The sequence below is a fragment of the Hippopotamus amphibius genome, chromosome 13 (genome assembly GCF_030028045.1).
Source record: "Hippopotamus amphibius kiboko isolate mHipAmp2 chromosome 13, mHipAmp2.hap2, whole genome shotgun sequence".
Lineage (NCBI taxonomy): Eukaryota > Metazoa > Chordata > Mammalia > Artiodactyla > Hippopotamidae > Hippopotamus > Hippopotamus amphibius.
Window position 1 is genome coordinate 97,184,132 of NC_080198.1, and position 19,761 is coordinate 97,203,892.

Genomic DNA, 19,761 nt, shown 5'->3' on the forward strand with positions numbered 1-19,761 from the left:
GGAAACAAAATGGAAAAGAAAATGAGATAAAAATGATGACGGACAAGACAATACAAACTGAGGAACACAAATCGGTACTCTGAACAGAGATAAAGGGGAACAGGAAAAAACAGAAGGCTCTAGAAGTAAAGAATGCTAGGTATCTCTAGATTTAAAGGACACACCACATCCTAGGGAAAATAAGCAGAACTGGCAACATTGGGGTATGCACTGTGAAGCTACTGAAATTCAAGGGGAAAGATTCCGTCTGCCTCATGCAAAGAACACGAATCACAAGATTTTTCTCCTTCCCGTATGTACAACACTCAACACGAGAAAACAGAACAACATCTACCACGTTCTAAGGGGAGAAAGGTGGTGACCCAAGAGTTTTCTACTCTGCCAAATTCAGCTGTGTCCATAAAAGAAACAGACAAACATTCTTAAACATGCAGGAATTCGACTATAGTAACAAAGTGCTTCTTGAGAAATATCTGAGGATGACATCCAGCATACGAGGCATGAATCAAAATTAAACACCCAGCTGCGGAGAAAAAGCACTGAATTCATTTAATCACAGAACCAAGGCTGAGGAACAGTGGGAATGAGTTGGCAGAACAGAATATAAACATGATAATTCCAGGCAGTCCAAAAATAATAATGTAACTAACAAAAATCAGGAGGCTGGCGGTGGTAGGGCACAGAAAGTGCATAAATTCTCCTTTTTCCAGGCAGAAAGTAAATACGTAAGTGGAAACATACAGAGTTTTTTTTCAAGCAAAATAATGTCAAACTCAGTATTTTTTCAAAATTGTCTTTTAACCTTAGAAGCATCTTTTAGGAACTCTTATCAGTTATGAGCAAGTGTTTATCTGACGTTCAATCATGCCTTCAGTTCGATTCTCTTTTCCTTTTCTTCAGGTAATTTCAAGCAGACTTAGGCTTGGCATGGAGATCGTGGAACCTAATTCACAGTGCTCAGGCTTCCCAAGTTGGGTTCAGGAATCATTTCAATTTAATACACATGGAGTTATTCAGAATTGTAATGATTTGCATATTATTTGGGGGAATTACTAATGGAGTCAGTGGCCACTTTCCCTCAGTGATAAATGCGTCACTTAGGAGTGCTTTGGCTGCAATCAACAGGATATCCGAGTAACAGCAGCTTCAACTAGTAAGGGTTTTTATTTCTTCACATAACATAAAGTCAGGGGGTCACTGGCATGGTTTCAGCTGCTCATTAAAGCCCCCGAGACCCAGGCTGCTTCCCTTTTCCCACCATTTCATCCATAACATGTTATCTTTCATCCTGGTGCTTGTCACCAAGATGACTCTGTGCTTGAGCCATCCCTGCTGTGCTCATCACAGGCAGAGGAGAAGGTGGTGCATGTGGGGGGGGGGGCGGGGAGGGTAGTACCAATTGTGTCTGGTGCTTTCAGGAAAGCAAATCTTTCCAGAATTCTCCAGTCAATGTTTTTTTTTTTAGTACCTGATTGGCTAGAATCATGTCACCTGCAAATCAAGACCACTTGCAAATGAGGCTGGGAAGTGGGCATATATTGCCATCTGACAAAATTGGAATTCTAGTAGCAAAAGTAGATGGGGACAGATATTGATCTAATAATGGTATCTGCCACAGTAAGAAATTTGGAAAGCTCAGGAAAGCCCTGTTCCTTCCTCCTCCTCGATATCTGTTGAGGCATTATCGTTCTCCCGGCTGAGTGTTTTGTCATTTGGACAATTTTAGTTTAGGATACATTTTGAGCAGAGTGATCTTTTGAAAATGAAAACCAGATCATGTTTCTCTCCTATTTCCTTCAAGACCTTCCCATTGAACTTCAAATACGATTTAAACTCCTCCCCATGGCCTCTAAGACCCAGCATGACATAGCCCAGCGTAATCTAGCTCATCTTCAACACCCTGGCCCTTGTTCTCTCCCGGCTATCTTATCTCCTTCCTGCTGTCCTGGGAACGGGCAGGACTATTCCTGCTGCAGTACCCTTACACTATCTACTCCTCTACTGGGACCGCTCATCCACCCAGATTCATTGGTCACACCTTTGCCTCATTTAGATCTCTACTCTAACGTCGCCTCCTCAGGGAAACCTCCTCTGACATCCTTCCCAAGACTTGCCATCCTCCTAAGTGCTTTGTCGTCTTTCCAGCATTTCCTGCTATTTGAGGTTATCCCTGCATTTTTTCCCTTGTTGGTTTTCTGCCTACCACTCTACAGCACCACTCCCTGAGGGCAGGACCATTTTCTGTCTTATTTGCTCTGCTTCCCCAGTGTCTGGATTCCTGCTTTGCCTGTCTTAGGTTCTCGATTGATCTCTATTGAATGAGTAAGGGGAGGATGGACCAGAGTTAAAACCCAGACCTCAGTATCCAAGCAGAACCAGCAGCAGGGACACGAGTTCAGGGTGGCAGACACAGTAGGAACACACAGAGAGCTGGCAATGGTGCCCATGTATCTGAGAGGAGAAGAAGAAGATGAATAACACATGCTCACTGCCCTCAAAGGAGCATACCCTCCACCCCACGCATAGCAAACCACACAGAGGACTCTGCAGAGGGAAGCAAGAGGAAAGGAGGGTATGGGAGGAGTGTGACAGCTGCCAGTTTCCAATTTCCAAATTGGAGAAGGGTACACAAAGATTTCACTAGAGGGATGTGTATTGCAATGTTATTGGCAAAAGCAAAAGTTAAAAACAACCAAACCATCCCACAACAGGGAATTAGTTAAGACGATTTTCATGCATACTTATAACATAATTTTTAAATTACATTACAGAATTGTATTTATTATATGGAAATATGAGTAAATACAGAGTAAATGACAATAGGATTGCCCAAAAAAGTAATGCATAGAATAGTGTAATTTAAAGGAGAGAATATGTGTCTTTCCAGATGTAGATGCCAAAATAATAACAAGATTATTTCTGGGTGGTCTGATTAACAGCTGATTTCTATTTTCTTTGTTGTTGTTGTTGTTTACCCATATAGTCTATTTTTTCCATGATTAATATGTATTAATTGTGTGATATTTTTCTACTTTCAAATAACTGAATCAAGATGCATGTTTTAAATCCCATCTCAATAGTATGAAAAAACACTAGATATCAGAGGACCTTTCCCTGGAGCAGGAGAGCAGCTTGCTATTAAATATTATTCCAGGCACACGCACATGTTTAAAAGGCTCACCTGGTATCAGGACGAGAGTGTCAGGAGGGCAGCGCCAACTGTACAGCCAGGCAGTGGCCTAGGCAGCCCTAAAACTGAGGGCCAGTAGCACTGTATGGACCTGGGAAACAGCCCCCAGAGCCAAAATATCACTTAGAGTTACATCTTGTGCCAAACTCACTTTATCTTCAGAATGTGCACGTTAGGTGTTACTCTCCCACTTTACAAATGAGAATACTGAAGTTCAGGGAGGCTCAGTGAATTGTCCAATATCCTCCAAAGAGTGAAAGCTAGACCAGCTCTGCCTGAACTTGCTGGTCTCTCCAAAGACCTTGCTTATTTCTCTGCATCAGTTAATCTTCATACATGTCTGCCTTAAGCCCAAATAAGGGGACGACACCTAATGAGCCGTTAATCCAGTGGATATCAAGCAATTTGTGTTGTTATTCTGGAAGCATTTATTTGAATAAAATCTAATCAAAGACAAAATCAAATGAAACAGTGACTGCAATGTGGTATTCTGGATTGGGTCCTGGAAAAGAAAAAGAGCATTAGTGGGAAAGCTGATGAAATCTGAACAGTCTGGAGTTTAACTAATACTAAAAAGAAGATAGATAGATGATAGATAGATAAATAGATAGATGGATAGATAGATAGATGATAGATAATAGATGGATACATGATGAGAGAGAGAGAGAGGGTGCTTCTCTTGTGGAATGATGAGAGTGAGGAGGGGTCTGGTCTATTAAAGTAGAATTCTACCTGCTCAGTTACCACCACCTCCCTCCATCTCAGCCCCAAAGAGAGGTCCAGATCCCCCCAGAGATCACTTTGGAAACCTTTGAGCTGGTCCAGTCGGCTTACCTTACAGATGAGGAAACTAAAGCCTGACAATCAAAGTAGCCCAAGAGCTCTCAGCTGGACATTGGCAGAGTGGACTGGAAGCCCACTGTTCTGGACCGAATATTTACGTTCTTTCAAAATTCATATGTTGAAGCCCTAGCCCCCAGTGTGATGGTATTTAGAGGGTGTGGTCCTTGGGAGGTAATTAAATTAGATGAAGTCATAAGGGTGGGGTTAGTGTCCCTACAAGAAGAGGAACAGAGACCAGAGCTCTCTCTCTCCATCATGTGAGGAAACAACAAGAAGGCAGCATCTATAAGCCAGGGAGAGGGCTTTCACCAGGAATCAAATTGTCTGGGACTTTGACCTTGGACTTCCCAGCCTTAAGAACTGTGAGAAATAAATGTCTGTTGTTTAAGTCACCCAGTCTGTGGTTTTCTGTAACAGCAGCTTGAGCTGATTGAGACACCCAGTCTCCCCTAGGCCAGTGCTCCTTCCAGGACACCAGCTGGAGTCCGAGGACACGTGGACTCCTGAGATCATTTTCAATTCCACCTCTGCTAAGAAACATTTCCAACTACAATATACCACTCTCTAAAACTGTCGGATTTTGCAAATCTAGGAAAAGCTGAATTCGTTTTATCAAACATCTATATTCCTGAAAGGCTGCATGCAAGTGAAATATTGTTGACATAAACAGTGTGAATTTGCTATTTACTATTTTTTCCTTTGGTTAGGCACTACTGTACCACTGGAGCAATGACCCACAGCCCCAGGCCCCGCATCCAGACTATCAGGGAAGCTGTTTAGAAATTCAGGTTCTTGGGCAAACCTAGATTTTAAGTCATTAAAACTTGAGAATGGGTCCCTGATACCTGTATTTATGTAGTGGTCCCTATTTGCAATGGTTTTCTCAGAAAAGACAAACTGGAGAATGAGAGATGGATGTGGGAGGGAGACTTATTTTCACTATAGATGCTTCTATTATATGAATTTTTCAAACACCATTATGTGTTGCCTGTTTGAAATTAAACTTAAAAATCCCCCTTGCGGGGTAGGAAATTACAGGTCTAGGGAGACAATGTTGCATCTCTTAAAAATAGAGTATTATGCAGAATCAGCTTAAGCGTGTTAGGGCAGCCCAATTAGGTCAAGTTTCTGGTTGAGACAACAAGCTTAGGAGTCCGACAGCTCAGGTCTAAACCTGTGTCTGCCCCAATGAGTGTTCAGTCTTCTGAGCATCTCATCTGTGAAACCCATATAATGGGACCCACGTAACAGACCTGTGAGGATGAGGAAAGACAGTAAATGCAAAACAGTCAGCACAGAGCTTGGCACTTAGCCAGCCCTCAGTAAATAATAGCTATTCTTCCTCTTTCTTTTCCTCCTAGCCCCTGTGCTGGAATGGGGATTCTTGATATGATCAGAACTGAATTCTTTTGGAAAGAGAAACTCTTCTTTGTTTCATGAAACCAAAGCAGTTGACTTTAAACTTGACAGTGTATGTGCCAAAAAGGTCTCCACATGCCCTGCTAAGTGCTAATGGCCAAGACTTCTCACCCCAGTTTTCTTGCCATCAGCACTGATCTAGGAAATTAGAACTCTTTAGGCGTTTTCATTTAGATAAACGTGTACAGTCGTGATTTTCTTGGACATCTTCCTTTCGAAGCTTTGGCTTATTGCTCTGTTTTTTAACGAATTTTTTTCTTAGATATATAACTAACTATATTATTAAATATTTGGCAAATAGAAGGGAAAAAAAAATTCAAAATTCCACCACCTTAACACAATGGATGACAGTATTTTGGTATATTTCCTGCTAGGCTGTTAATGTGTGAGTTATAATCATAAAAAGCATTATATTTGCACTGAACAGATTTCATCTTCTGATTTTTCTTTTAACCGTGTATTGCAGATATTTTCCCTATTATAACCGCACTTTCAACTAGGTGCATAATATTTCACTGGGTAACCGTCCCACAATATATTTAACAATTCTCCTATTTTGTAAGATTATATTTTATTCCAATTTTTGATTATTTTTAATGCTGCAATGAACATCTTTATATGTAGATATTTTTATTGAATTAAGAACTATCTCCTTAGGCTAAATTCACACAAATGGCGTCTTCTGTTTTTCAAATACAAAACTACATTCGAGAACAATATGACCCAATAAACTTAGAAAAGTCACAACCATTTCACGTGAACGTGCTTTCTCCCTGGTTTTCAGAATTACCGGGGGAATAACTCTTTGCAGAGCAGAAACAAGGCAGCCTATGATCTACCAGAGACAGACGGAATTGCAAAAATTTCAAAGGGCAACATTTTATTTGGCTGTTAGAGCTTCAACATCAATTTTGAATTACAACCAAGAGACAAAACAGAGTTTTGAGAAGCATCAACACCTGTCATCCAATTTGTATCCCTTTCCATATGTGAACAGGAAGAGAAAGACACTCCCATTGGCCCCCGCTGAAAGAGACTCTCTAAGGAAATGAAAATGTATACAACTAAAACCATCTTTCATACCATTCACACAACTGGTGAGTTTCAACCAGCACCTTGACGGCCGCAGTTCATTCATCTTCCACTATTCCAGGGAGACAGTCATTCATTTCAGTAAGAACTCATTTATATTAATAATTTTGTTTATTGAGCACTCACCATGTGTCAATGTCCTAACATATTTTCTAAACATATGCTCTCATCCTGTTTTATAGAAGGCACACTGAGGTACAGAGAGACTGTCACATTCTCAAGATCACACAGTTAGTAGATGGTAGAGTTGGGCTTCAAACCATGCTTTCTAGCTTCAGAAATCATGTTGAGAGACCCCTACTCTCACTGTTGCCTGGAGCTCTGGTAAGGTCTCCCAGTGTTTCCTGTGTTCATTTTCCATTGCTGTTGTAACAAATTATCACAAACTTAGAGGCTTAAAAAAAACATGGTTATTATCCTACAGTTCTGGAGGACAGAAGTTTGAAATGGGTTCACAGGGCTGTGTTCCTTTTGGAGGCTCTAGAGAAGAAGCTGTTTCCTTGCCTTCTCTGTCTTCTCAAGGTCACGTACGTTTCTCGTCTCCTGGTCCCCTCCTCCATCTTCAAAGCCATCCCAGGCTCTTCTCCCTCTGATTCGGTTTTCCTCTGCCTCCGTCCTCACATCACCTTCTCTCTATAACTCTGACCCTCCTGCCTCCCTCTTATAAGAACACTTGCGATGACATCAGCGGCCTACGTAGTTAATCCAGGATGTTCCTCCTTCTCTCAAGGAATACTCAGGTATTGTGTATTCCTCAATACTCTGTAATGACCTTAACTTAACCACATCTGCAAAGCCCCTTTGCTATAGTCACAGGTTAGGGCATGAACATCCTCAGGTGGCCATTATTCAGCCTATGACCAGTAAAGAAAGCTAAATGACAATTGGAAAAGCTATTTGATTTAGGATTCCAGCAATCCCAACAGAACCAGCAATAGGGGATGGAGATAGCATAAAAAGAGCAGGTATGACACTCCTATATAAAAAACAGAGAGCTAATAAGAACCTACTGTACAGCACAGGGAACTCTACTCAATACTCTGTGATAACCTATATGGGGATAGAATCTAAAAAAGAGTGGATATATGTCTGTGTATAATGATTCACTTTGCTGTACAGCAGAAATTAACACAACATTGTAAGTCAACTATACTCCAATAAAAATTAATTTTAAAAAAAATTTTAAATTAAAAAAACTGCAGGTATCTCAGGTTTTGAGCACCAAATATGATTCATGTACTTCACTTACCTTAATGTGTTTCATCACCACATCAGCCCTGATGGGGAGTATCCTTGCCCCCAAAACAGAGATGAGAAAAACTGAGGCTCAGAGTAGTTAAGTCACTCTCCTGAGGTCACAAAGCTAAGGACACTGATGGTCACCAGGCCCGTGATTAGGACCCAGGTGACTCCGACCCAAAGTCCAGGTGTTGTCCACCCTGCCCAGACAACTGACACGAAAATTGATGGAAATGAACATCGCCAGCAGTGGGGATCTAAGCAGAGGTAGCCCTCCGCTCACAACCCCTCCATCACCCATTGTCTTATTTATTTGTTTGTGTACATGTTTATGATCTATAGCTCTGCGAAGGCAAGGATATTGTTCATTTCTGATTGCTGTTCCCTCAGCTCTGAGGCAGGCCAGGACATACCAGATACTACAAAAATATTTCTGTAACAAATTAATCACAGTCCTTTGACCCAGAGATAACCCAAGTGAGCAAACTCAACCACTTATAACATGGATGGGATGCTAAAAATTAACAAACACCCTCCCAAAAAAACTTCTCGACAGCCAAAATAAACAGCTCTCAATCCAAATTAAGGCTCTATCTCCTTGGAAATCCCTTGGAGATCTAATGCAGAGTCTGTGTTCTCTTTCTCAAAACTGTTTCCAAACCAATTTGTTGAACTCTTTTATCACTCTATTTCCTGCTAAAAAGGATATACTTCTGTTACAGTTAAAATTTATAGGAAAGTTATCCATCTGAAACACAGGATCTGAGTTGAGCAAGGTTATAATATTCAAGAGAAGCATCAGTAAAGTTACGGCCTCTGTAGATGGAGACAAGGATTCAGAGAGACAAATTCATGAAATACCTCAAACTCACAAGTTGCCAAGCCTTAAACCCAGCACATGTGTGTGCTCCCCCAGCTCCCTGCAGAATGGACCACATAACTAGACAGAATGACCCAGGCCCAGACTCAAAGAGATGATATTCTTTCACACATTAGAGAACTTTGTCTTATGGTCAAGTCACGTGCACTCATTTATTTTAAAATTTCAATTCTGCATGTAAGTATAATAGCCACTGCTTTTATGATTCACACTTTGACCTCAAATATACCTCCCTCGTGGCAACTGTTCACTTCTTATCTGTCTCTCTCCCCTAGCATGCTATAAGCTTCTTCATGGCAGATACGTGGTTTAGTTATCTTTGAATCTCTAACCTTGGCGATTGGCACCTCTCTGTTGGATAAATGAATGAGTCTCTTAATATAAAAATAATGTCTGATCATTAAGAATTTCAGAAAATGGTGAAAGGTAGAGAGAAACAGCATAGTTCCATGATCATTAAAAAAAAAGATTTCTTATAGTTCTCTCTGATCCGTTTTTTTTTTAACGTAGAGTGTTCTTTCTTTGTATTTTCTCCTTACAAAATCCTATGCACACATTTCTGTGTTGAGACCTTCTTACTAAACATTAACAGAAGCATTGCTGCGTGCCGTCTCCTACTCCTAAAGCCTGATGAAGATAAGAAAGTTCTAACATGACTCTTGAGGACACAACCTAATTTATGCCATTGGGCACTCAATTCGGGTGTGATCCAAAGAGAATTTCACCTGTGTCCCCACTATTATAAATCAGCCTTCAGTTCCTCAGCTCTGCTGGGAAGTCCCTTTATTTTTCCTCCTTTACCTTTTAGAATCCATGACCTACGTGAAGACGCCCTCATCTCTTCTTGGTGGGGTAGGCATAAACAGCCATTCAAATCCATCCCTAAAACCCTCCAGCAAGAGTTTTTTGGTAAAACATGGTGTTGGGCATTTCTGGTTCTAGTGCTATTCTAGTTGGGTTTTTTCCTATCAAAATAAATGTTTTCACGGACTCACAAAATGTGTTAGTCATAACCATTGCACAGTTCCAGTCGATGATTAAAAAACAAACTAGATTTGGGAAAAAATTCAAGATGCCTTCCATACTCCAAACTCGTTCCTAGTAAACAGAGAACAGGGGCCAATGCCTTGAAACCAAACATATTTTTATGAAACCAAACACCATAAAACATGAGTGAGCGTACCCTTACATCACTCAGGCCCCTAAGATTAACAGAAACACTGAAAGCATTTGCTTCACACTTGCTCAACTGAACAAATACATCTTTTCACAAAACAAATCCAAAATCATGGCCATTCCCAGATGGCTAAAATTCAAGACTCTTTGCAGTCAAATTCATCAATGAGGAGATGTAGAAGAAGAGAATTTGGGACTTTAACAAATGTTTAAATCTGGTACCAGGAAGAGAAGGAGCTAAAATTATACATTAAAGAATCAAAAAAACCAAAAAACAAACAAAAAAACCAGGAGGAAGAGAAATACACTGAGATAAATATCCACAAATAATCTTTTATATCATCAACGTTTTATTTCTTTGAGAAAAAGGACATTCTTTTCAGCTACACAGGATACTGTTTGTTGCGTGGGTAGAGTGAGTTTGTCTTGTTTTTAAGTAGTGTTTACTGACTTTTTAAAACCAAAAGGAATATGCTTATTGCCCCTCATGGAAAACTTAGAAAACACACTAGAAATGAAAGTAAAAAGTGCAAATCACCTATAACCCTTCCACAAGGCAATGTAGCTACATTAACATTTTAGAACCAAGGAGCCTCATCTTTTGGATACATATATTATTTTGTAAGCCAAAATGAATGTTGCAACACTAGAGACAGTATTTGGTAGCCTACTTTCTCTCCTTTAAGTATATATCACGAACACTTGTTTTTGTCATTAAATGTTCTTACAGAACATAGATTTCAATGACCGCAAAGTAGTCCTTTTGTTGATGTGTCATTGACTTAACCAATCTGTAACTGTAGAACAGATCACTTATAATGACCAAAAAAGGGCATATTATGCTGTGATCATCATTGTACGTATAGCTTTGCCTACATTTTTTAAATTGTCTTTTTATTTATTTATTTTCTTATTGGCTGTGTTGGGTCTTCACTGCTGCACACGGGCTTTCTCTAGTTGTGGCGAGCAGGGGCTACTCTTCACGGTGGTGTGCGGGCTCCTCATTGTGGTGGCTTCCCTTGTTGTGGAGCATGGGCTCTAGGCCCGTGGGCTTCAGTAGTTGTGGCACATGGGCTCAATAGTTATGGCACATGGGCTTAGTTGCTCCACGGCATGTGGGATCTTCCCAGAGCAGGGATCTAACCTGTGTCCCCTGCATTGGAAGGCAGATACTTAACCACTGAGCAACCTAGGGAGTCCTAAATTTTCTTCAAATTAAATCCTAAGAGTGGAAGTGTTGAGACAAAGGGTTGCAAGATTTTCAGACTCTTCATATATATTTGTGGATATAAATGTGGTACCCCTAAAGGACTGCACCACTTAATATTTGCACAAATAACCTATGAGCACACCTGCCCTTTAGCAGGTTTGAATTCTTTGCATCTTTAGCAAACTACTAGGCCATTAAAAATGTGTCTTGTTTTGCTACCCTTCATTTATTCGTTGGACAAGTGCTGACCCAGCACCTTCTACATGCCAGGGTCTGTTCTCAGGTGGAGGCACTGTAGGGAACACAGGCTTCTGGCACCAGGCAGGCGGGGTGGGAATCCCAGTGACCTTGAGCATGTTCTTCACCTGAGCCTCCATTTTCTCAGCTACAAAACGGAGGCAAATGCAAGCCAACCAAGAGGTGACTCTGAAAGTTAGCCATGTTGGCACGTGCACAATCGTGGGACCCAGGCGGGATCCAGGGGCCTCTCAGTAAGTGTTGGTGCCTAAACCCCACTCCCCTACAAGCCTGAGCACTCCCGGCTGTTTGCATGACATTGGACTTGGCTTCGGTTGGGGAGATTCAGCCCTCCACCCCGATGTGCCCTGTGTCTCGGACAACTCCTCTTCCATTAGAGGGAAGACAGACTACTTATGGGAAGCTGATCTCTGGTCAGGTCTCACTTTGACACTGCATTCATTCTGCGACAAAGACTGTGGCCACAACACACTGCGTGAAGTTCCTCCTTTTACATTGAAGTCAGAGGCTTTGGTGGAAAAAGAATTCGGCTGAAATCGGGCCAACTCTGCCCCTCGCTCATTTATTGCACTCTGTTTTGTCTTAGCCCCATTTCTCTATATGAAAAATTTCCAGTCACAACTCAAGTAATGACATATTTTTTTTTGCTTCAGATCTTTTATAAAGAAATAAAAAATTTATTTATAAATAAAAAATTATAGGTCTAGCTAAAGCCCCATTTTTGATCCTTTTCTTGCTCCTCAATTAACTGCCAGCCTGAAGCTAGCATCAATACATTTTGTCCTCATGCATTATTTTTTTTATCAAGGTGAAACTTACGTAACATAAAACTCACCATCTTAAACAATTCAGTAGCATCTAGTCTAATAACAATGTGGTACAGCCACCACCTCTGTCTAGGTACCAAAACATTTTCATCATCCCCAAAGAAATCTCTGCATCCATTAAAGCAGGCACTCCCCCTTCCTCACTCCCAACTCCAAGCCTTGGCAACTCCCAATCTGCTTTCTGTCTCTACGGGTTTACCTATCCTGGATATTTCATACAAATGGATTCATACAGTATGTGGCCTTTTGTGTCTAGCTTCTTTCAATCAGAATATTGTTCTCAAGGTTCATCTGTGTTGTAATACACGTCAGTACTCCATTCCTTTCTGTGGCTGAACAGTATTCCCCTGAATGTCTGTACTAAGTTTGATTGAGTTCCAAGCACACCTACTTGCTGCCTCCTGCACTGGGCCAGGGTGTCTAATGCGGTGACAGTCCAAACAAGGACCCTGATCTCCTAATGGGCACACCTGGTGGGAGGTGCAGACAGGAAGCATAGCTAGGTGACCTACTCTTGGGCTTTCTCACCAGCACACCTGGATTCCAGCCCCAGCTCTACACTTTAGAGTTACATGAGTATGAAAAAGGGAAATTGACCCTTTATGTCTTTGTTTCCTCATCTGTAAAGTGATGAAATAGTAACTACGTCATTTGGGAGTGCTGAGGTGTACACAAGATGATGCATATGAAACTTTGCTCAGACTGGCACACAGTCAATGACCCATTCAACAGATTTTAAAAGCATTTATCAAGCATCTTCCACGTGGCAGGCACTGTTCTAGAAGGAGGGGTACAGCATCAAGCAAAACAGTAAACAACAGATAGCTCGCAGTGCAGAGAGGAAGCAGAGGAGATAAGGTGGAGATCACTGCCCATGTGACAAGAGGCTGAGAAGAGAGTGAGGTCCCGTGGGAACAGAGAGATGGTGCTGGAGTCAGCTGGTGTTCATGAGTGTGGAAGGAGCTTCCCATGGGACACCATCAGGACTTAAACAAAAATATGTCCAAAATCTCTCCATTTCTCTCTTTATCTCCTGCCACTGCAGTGACCGACCATGATCACCTCTTACCCGCTTGGCTGCATCAGCCTCCCCACTAGTCAGCAATATCCCCTGCCCAGCCCTCTCTGGCCCATTCCCCACACAGCAGCCAGAGCATCATTTTCAGCATAACAAAGATCATGGCTTCCCTGACTGATGGCTCCCATTGCTCTTACAATAAAAGCCCAACTTCTCAATCTCTGAAATGATGTGACTTTGCCTATTTCTCTGACTGCCTCTCTTGTAGTCCACCTTGTCCTATACGCTCACCCACTGTCCTTTCATTTCCTAGAGTTTCCAAAGCCCTTTCCTACCACAGGACCTTTACACATGCTGTTCTTCCTTCCTGGGAGGCTCTTCTGTCTTTACCTAGCTAAGTCGCCTCCAGTAATCCCCTTAAAAGTCCCTTCCTTAGAGTGGTTTTCCTTGACTCCTTGAACTAAAGAAGGTCACCCCTTTTAAATCTCTATCACCAACCTCTCCTCTTTTTCTTTGTAGCCCTTGCTGTCTTTAGTGTATGTCGTTACTGAAAAGAGGCAATAAAATATAGTGGTTAAGGGTCTAAGACTGTGGGATCTCAGACAGGAGACTTACCTCTTGCGCCTCAGTTTTTCCATGTATAAAATGCAAATAATGGTAACTGTAACTACCTTCTAAGGTTGTAAGAAGTGGAAGTGACTTAGTGTCAGCCCTTGCCTGGACACAGAGTTGAATATTAATGAAGATGTTTTGAATGAGTGTGGGGGTGAACCGGGTAAAGAAACAAAGGGAAAGATCTTGCAGGTTCAAAGAGAAGAACAACATACAAAGTCATAGAGCTCTAAGATAATCAAGAATTAGAATGGGCTTGTCTAACTGCCACCCTGAGCACATGGTCAGCGGTTGGTACCTAGAGGTTGCTGAATAAATCTCCATGGAATGAATAAACTGCCTGGAGTTAGCAGAGCCAGCTTTCAGCAGCATCTGGAAAAGTGGTGAGTTCTAGATAGCCTGAAGGGCAAGGGAAGGCCAGGTTGATGAACATGACCAGGGCAAAAGTCACGGGTAGGTCTGAGTCAGGGTAGTACCTTGAGGGGAGGGCTGGGAGGGCTTGACACCTTGGGTGCAGAAGAGAGAGAAATGGATTCTACCTCCCTGCTCACATGATTCCTCCCTGGTCATGTGGCTTTTTGAGCAAGAACCCCTAGAAAGCTTTTTAAGAGTGTCCCACACTTCAAAGCCCCCATAGAAGAGGAGTCTTGGGGACTGAGGGTCTTTGGTGCCCTCAAGCTCTGGCCATACCAGGGGCCAACTGTTCTATCCCAACACAAAGCTGCCTCTGGTGTCCTGCCAGAGCTGTCTACCCAGAGGGACAATAGGAGGGCTTCAACCCGGGCAGTGTGTCTCATCACCCATATCCAATCTGCCAAGGTGGACTGAGCATGGGACTAGTTCTGTGAAATTACATATGATCAGGGCTCAGCCCCTGGCTGAGGTTGTGTGAAGGATCTGGGGCCACCCAAGCCAGAGAGGGTACAAGTATCAACACCACTGTGGAACAAGCTTTGATGTTCTTTTTACAAAAACACCTGCGTGATCGAGCATCCGTAGAGGTCAGCTTTGCTGACCTTTAACGTGACTTCCAAATTGGAGATTCTTGGCTCTGTCTGTGTTCCCGGGACTAGCAGTGCCTGGCTGTAAAGGGGCTTACATTCCCTTGCATTTGTTTTCATAAAGGAATGGGGCAGTGTGAATTCACACAGCCTTTTGGAAAGCAGTTTGGCAGGATATACCAAGAGAGACATAAAACATTCAAATCTTTTGACTCAGTAATTCCATTTCTGGGAATTTATCCTAAGGAAATAATCCTAAATAGGGATGAAGGCTTATGTACAAAAATTTTCAATACAATCTCATTTATAATAGAAAAAAAATGGAAACAGCTTAATTGTCCTATAAAGGGGGGCAGAGATTAAATAAATGATGGTATAATTTCTTGACAGATATTGTTTGGCCATTAATGGTTCCAAAGAATAACAGAGAAGAAATGCTCATTATATAATCTTAGGTTAAAGAAAAAGCTAGCAGATGATCCAGTAATCCCACTTCTGGGTATACATCCAAAGGAAATGAAAACAGAATCTCAAAGAGATATCTGCACTCCCATGTTCATTGCATTATTCACAACAGCCAAAATATGCATACAACCTAAGCACCCATTAACAGTTGAATGGATAAAGAAGATATGGTGTATATTAATGAAATATTATTCAGCCATGAGAAAGAAGAAAATCCTGCAATTTGAGATAACAAGGATGGAACTTGAGGGCATTATGCTAAGTGAAATAAGTCAGACAAAGAAAAACAAATACTGCCTGATGTCACTTATATGTGGAATCCAAGAAAGCTAAACTATAAACACAGAGAGTAAAATGGTGGTTCCCAGGGACTAGGGGTGGGGGAACAGGTGAGATGTTGCTTAAGGGTATAAACCTGCAACCAGTGGACAAATGTAAGTCCTGAAGATCTAATGCACAGTATCATGAATGTAGACAAAAATATTACAATATAATCATCCAACTTGCTAAGAGACTAGATCTTAATTATTCCCACCACAAAAAAAGGAATGGTAATTACGTGACATAATAGAGGTGCTAATTATCACTACAGTGGCAATCATATTACAATATGTAAATAGATCGTCAACATGCTGTACACCTTAAATTTACCCTACACTATGTGTCAAGTATATTTCCATTAAAGAATGAAAATAAAAGCAAACAACAACAGTATATGGGCAATATTACCAATCTTTGAACAAAAGATCTATGCACATACACACAGAACAACCAAAAAAAACAGAAACAAAAAAATAAACATCTGTAATAAATAGGTAATAATACCTACTTCACTAAGTGGTCAGGATTACTGTGGCCAACATATAGTAGGTGCTTAATAAATAGATGTTCTAATTTGCTGCCTTCAAGCAGGAATCCCAGTAAATGGTGTTGACTCTTAGCCCCTTGAAGAACTTCCTCTGGGCTGCCAGGGGCAACCCTTCCGATAGGTCCCTTGTCCTGGCCACTGGCTAATGTCCTGAGAGGCCAGATATGCACCTCTCAGTGACCACATCTGCCCAGGAGAAAAAGAGTGGCCCACTGTAGCCAGCTGCACAGGACAGCAGGTGCTTTTGCCTTCCAAGTTGTCCAGGAATCCAAGAGCAAGGTGGCTCTCACCATTCCAACCAATGACACCCAGGTACTAGCAACTACTCCCTCTGTCCACTTGCACCTTCTATGATTTTCCCTGCTATTTGTCACATGACCAAGTTCTGCATAATGGTGCCTTTGAGCTCATTCTTTCTTACTCTTAACAAACTGGAGGTTATTGTTAGCTGGTAGCCAGTGCTGCCTACTTCCTCTCCCAGCAAGGAGATGAGATCGCAGGTCCTCCTTTCCCTTTTAACTCCTCTCTTTCCTGTCATGTGAGGGTCCAGGAGAACTGCTCCCAGGGCCAGGGATAGCACCCCAAGGTGCCACCCTAAAGCCAGAGGTGACCAGCTGACCTAAGCGGCCCTCTCCTTCCTCTTCACTTTGCCTCAAATCAGCCCCCTGGGCTCCAGCAGAGTGAAGCTCCCCACAGGATTTCTTGGCTTCTCAAGTCTCATCTGCACACAGTCTAGCTGGACATCTTAGGAGAAGCAGTTGTTGTGGAAACTTGGGACCTAAGATCATTCTGCTTGAAACCAAACAGTTCACACCTTGATTCCAACATCACCGAGTGACTTGGGACAAGACCCTTACCTCCTAAATCTGTAGTGTGTGTAGATACACACTGGGAATAATAATTTCCTTTTGGTGGCCGTATGTTGAGAGCCTCCACTGATCCCCTCTGGGAACGAACAAGTCCTTGATCCTTGCCCTCAGGGAGCTTAGGCCGTGGCATATGGACCTCACGCAGCTGTTAGGAAGATAAAACACACGTTAGGTGCTGGGACAGAGCCGGGCACATGGTGAGCATGGATTACCAGTTAGCTCCCATCTTTGTCATCAGCTTAGCTATAATTATCAGTATTGTTGAGAATGCTTTCATTCTTCTACAATCTAGTTCAAGGTTCAGACACTCAAAATGTTTTCAAACCAGGTATGTAGCTTTCATCAACACTTTAACATGAGAACTACCAAAGAATAGGGTCTAAGTTCAATTAATACTTATTTGTTTGTTTGTTTATGTATCTATCCTGGAAAATAGGAGACATTCAACAAGTTTGTTCACTGTGTATTTCCTGCCACTGTAGATTTTTTTTTCTTTAGGTCATAAAATCACAGAGTGATTGAATTATTGGAATGGTTTTAAATCAGAGAGTGATATTCTTCATGCCTTTAACAAATAGGTATTTATCAAATGCTCATTGCTTGGCTTCACTGTAGCAGCAGACTAGAGGTTGGACTTGAAGACAAAAAAACCACAAGGGCAGAGAGAGCAGTTAAGAGGCTGTTGCAAGAGGTCAGGCAAGGAACATCCAGGCTTAAACTCAGGAAAGCAGGACAATAGGAGAGTTATTTACTTGGCTGTTCATACACACCCATTGCATTTACCTCCAGAACCCAATCCACGTTGAAGACCACTTTTCCTGTTCTTAATTCAACCAGCATATATTGAGCAATTCTAGATTTTAGGCCTTGGCTATGTGGGTGACACAAAGATGAATAAGACCGGGTTCTTGCCCCAAAGGAGCCCACTGTAAGGTGCACATTCTTACCCCTGAGTTTATATCACATGTAACTTAGGTACAGAAGTGTGGCTTTCCCTCACAGACCGCAAACCCCTTAAAAGTAGGATTTGGCTTTCCCACACTTATTGGGGCCCCCAATAAGGAGTACCCCTGTTCCCTGCCAGAGCTTTATGCAAATTGAGAAATAAAACAGAGAGATTCAGACAGGCAGAGGAGTGGGAAAGTTTTACACCGGAAGACAGAGAAGGCTTCAGGTATGCCCTGATTGGAGGGAATTGTCATCGGAAAGCTGTAGGTGGGATAACCAGAAATGAGACATCTTATGTGATTGGTTAGGATGTATAGGGACTTTCTCTGGTTGGACTTAAGTTGGAAGTGGAGACAAAACTAGGGAAGCTGTCAGATATTAATCAAGTCCTGGCTGTTTGGGGCTGATTGCTGCAGAGGTTGTTGCTTGGCTTCCAGGATTGTTGCTAGAGACAGTAACCTGACTTCGTGCATATCTAGCTTATAACAGGCTGACCTCCCTGGCTGCTGTGGTAGGTAAGAGGGTTGGTTTCCTGGGTAGCTTGTCTCAGGTTGTGGGTCAAAGTCTATTGTAAATACAGTCTGACCATTGTCTGTATATTCAATCTCTCAATGTGCAAAAAAAAAAAACAGAAAAAAAACACTTGACCCTTACCTCACCCCATATAAAAAAATTAAGAGATCATAAACCTAAATGTAAAAGCTAAAACTATATAATTTCTAGAAGGAAATATTTGTGACCTTGAGTTGGACAAAGATTTCTTAAATAAGCTATAAAAAGCACTAACTATACAAGAAAAAAGTTAATAAATTTACTTAACCAAAATGAAATGCTTCTCTTTAAAAGAGGTTAAAATAAAAAATCAAATCATAGGCTGGAGAAACTATTTGTAAAACACACATCTGCTATATATTTAGAATATATAAATTCTTACAACCAGTGATAAGCAGATAACCCAAAATGAACAAAAGACTTGAAATGATACTTCAACAAGGAAGATGTATGGATGGCAAGCGAGTACAGGAAAAGATGCTCAACATCATTAGGGAAACGCAAATTAAAACCACATGCAATACCACCCCACACCAATTAGAAGGGCTAAAACTTGAAAGCAGAACCAGTAATACCAAGTGCTGGCAAGGATGTGGCGATCTAGAACTTTCATCCATTGCTGCTGAAAATGCAAAATGGCACAGCCTTTTTGGAAAACAGTTTGGCAGTTTCCTATGAAGTTAAATATATATGTAACATATTCACCAGCAATCTATCTCCTAGATAGTTAGCCAAGAGAAATGGAAACATAGGTCCGCACAAAGATCAGAGCGTGAATGTTTATTGCAGCTTTAACTCAGAAGAGCCAACGCCTGGAAACAAGTCTAATGTCCCTCAGCGTGTACATGGACAGACCAGTTGCGGTACACCCATACAGTGGAATAGTGCTTAGCACAGAAAGAACACGGATGACTCTCAAAAGGTTATACTCCATGAAAGAAGACAGACTCAAGAGTCCACATGTTGTATGGCTCCATTTATATGACATTCTGGAAAAAGCAAAATTATAGGGACAGAAATAAGATCAGTGGCTGCCAGTGGCTAGAATGGGGAGAGTTTTTACCACAAAGGGGCATGAGGAAACATTTAAGAGGGAATGGAAATGCTCTGTCTCTAGTCTGTGATGGTTACACAACTGAACACATAGGTCAAAACTCATTGGACAACACACAGAAAAAGAATGACTTTTGATCTTTATAAATTATAGCTTTTTTAAGAATATTGCTTTGGTGTGATGGTAAAGGAGCTTCTTGATCCAGATTCCCTGAAACTGGGCAGATTCTCATCCCCAGTC

General features: G+C 41.6%; 1 protein-coding gene across 8 annotated transcripts in view; it reads left to right on the forward strand.

Moving 5' to 3' along the window:
* Positions 1-19,761, forward strand: part of C1QTNF7 (C1q and TNF related 7) — a 108,462-nt gene that overhangs the window by 63,472 nt on the left and 25,229 nt on the right. Inside the window, exon 1 of one of the 8 annotated variants that reach the window (XM_057706400.1) lies at positions 6,455-6,549. The exons of the other annotated variants lie outside the window; for them this stretch is intronic. The gene's annotated coding sequence lies outside the window, so the exon portion shown is untranslated. Of the gene's footprint in view, positions 1-6,454; positions 6,550-19,761 lie in introns of those variants that run through there. 8 annotated transcript variants of the gene reach the window in all.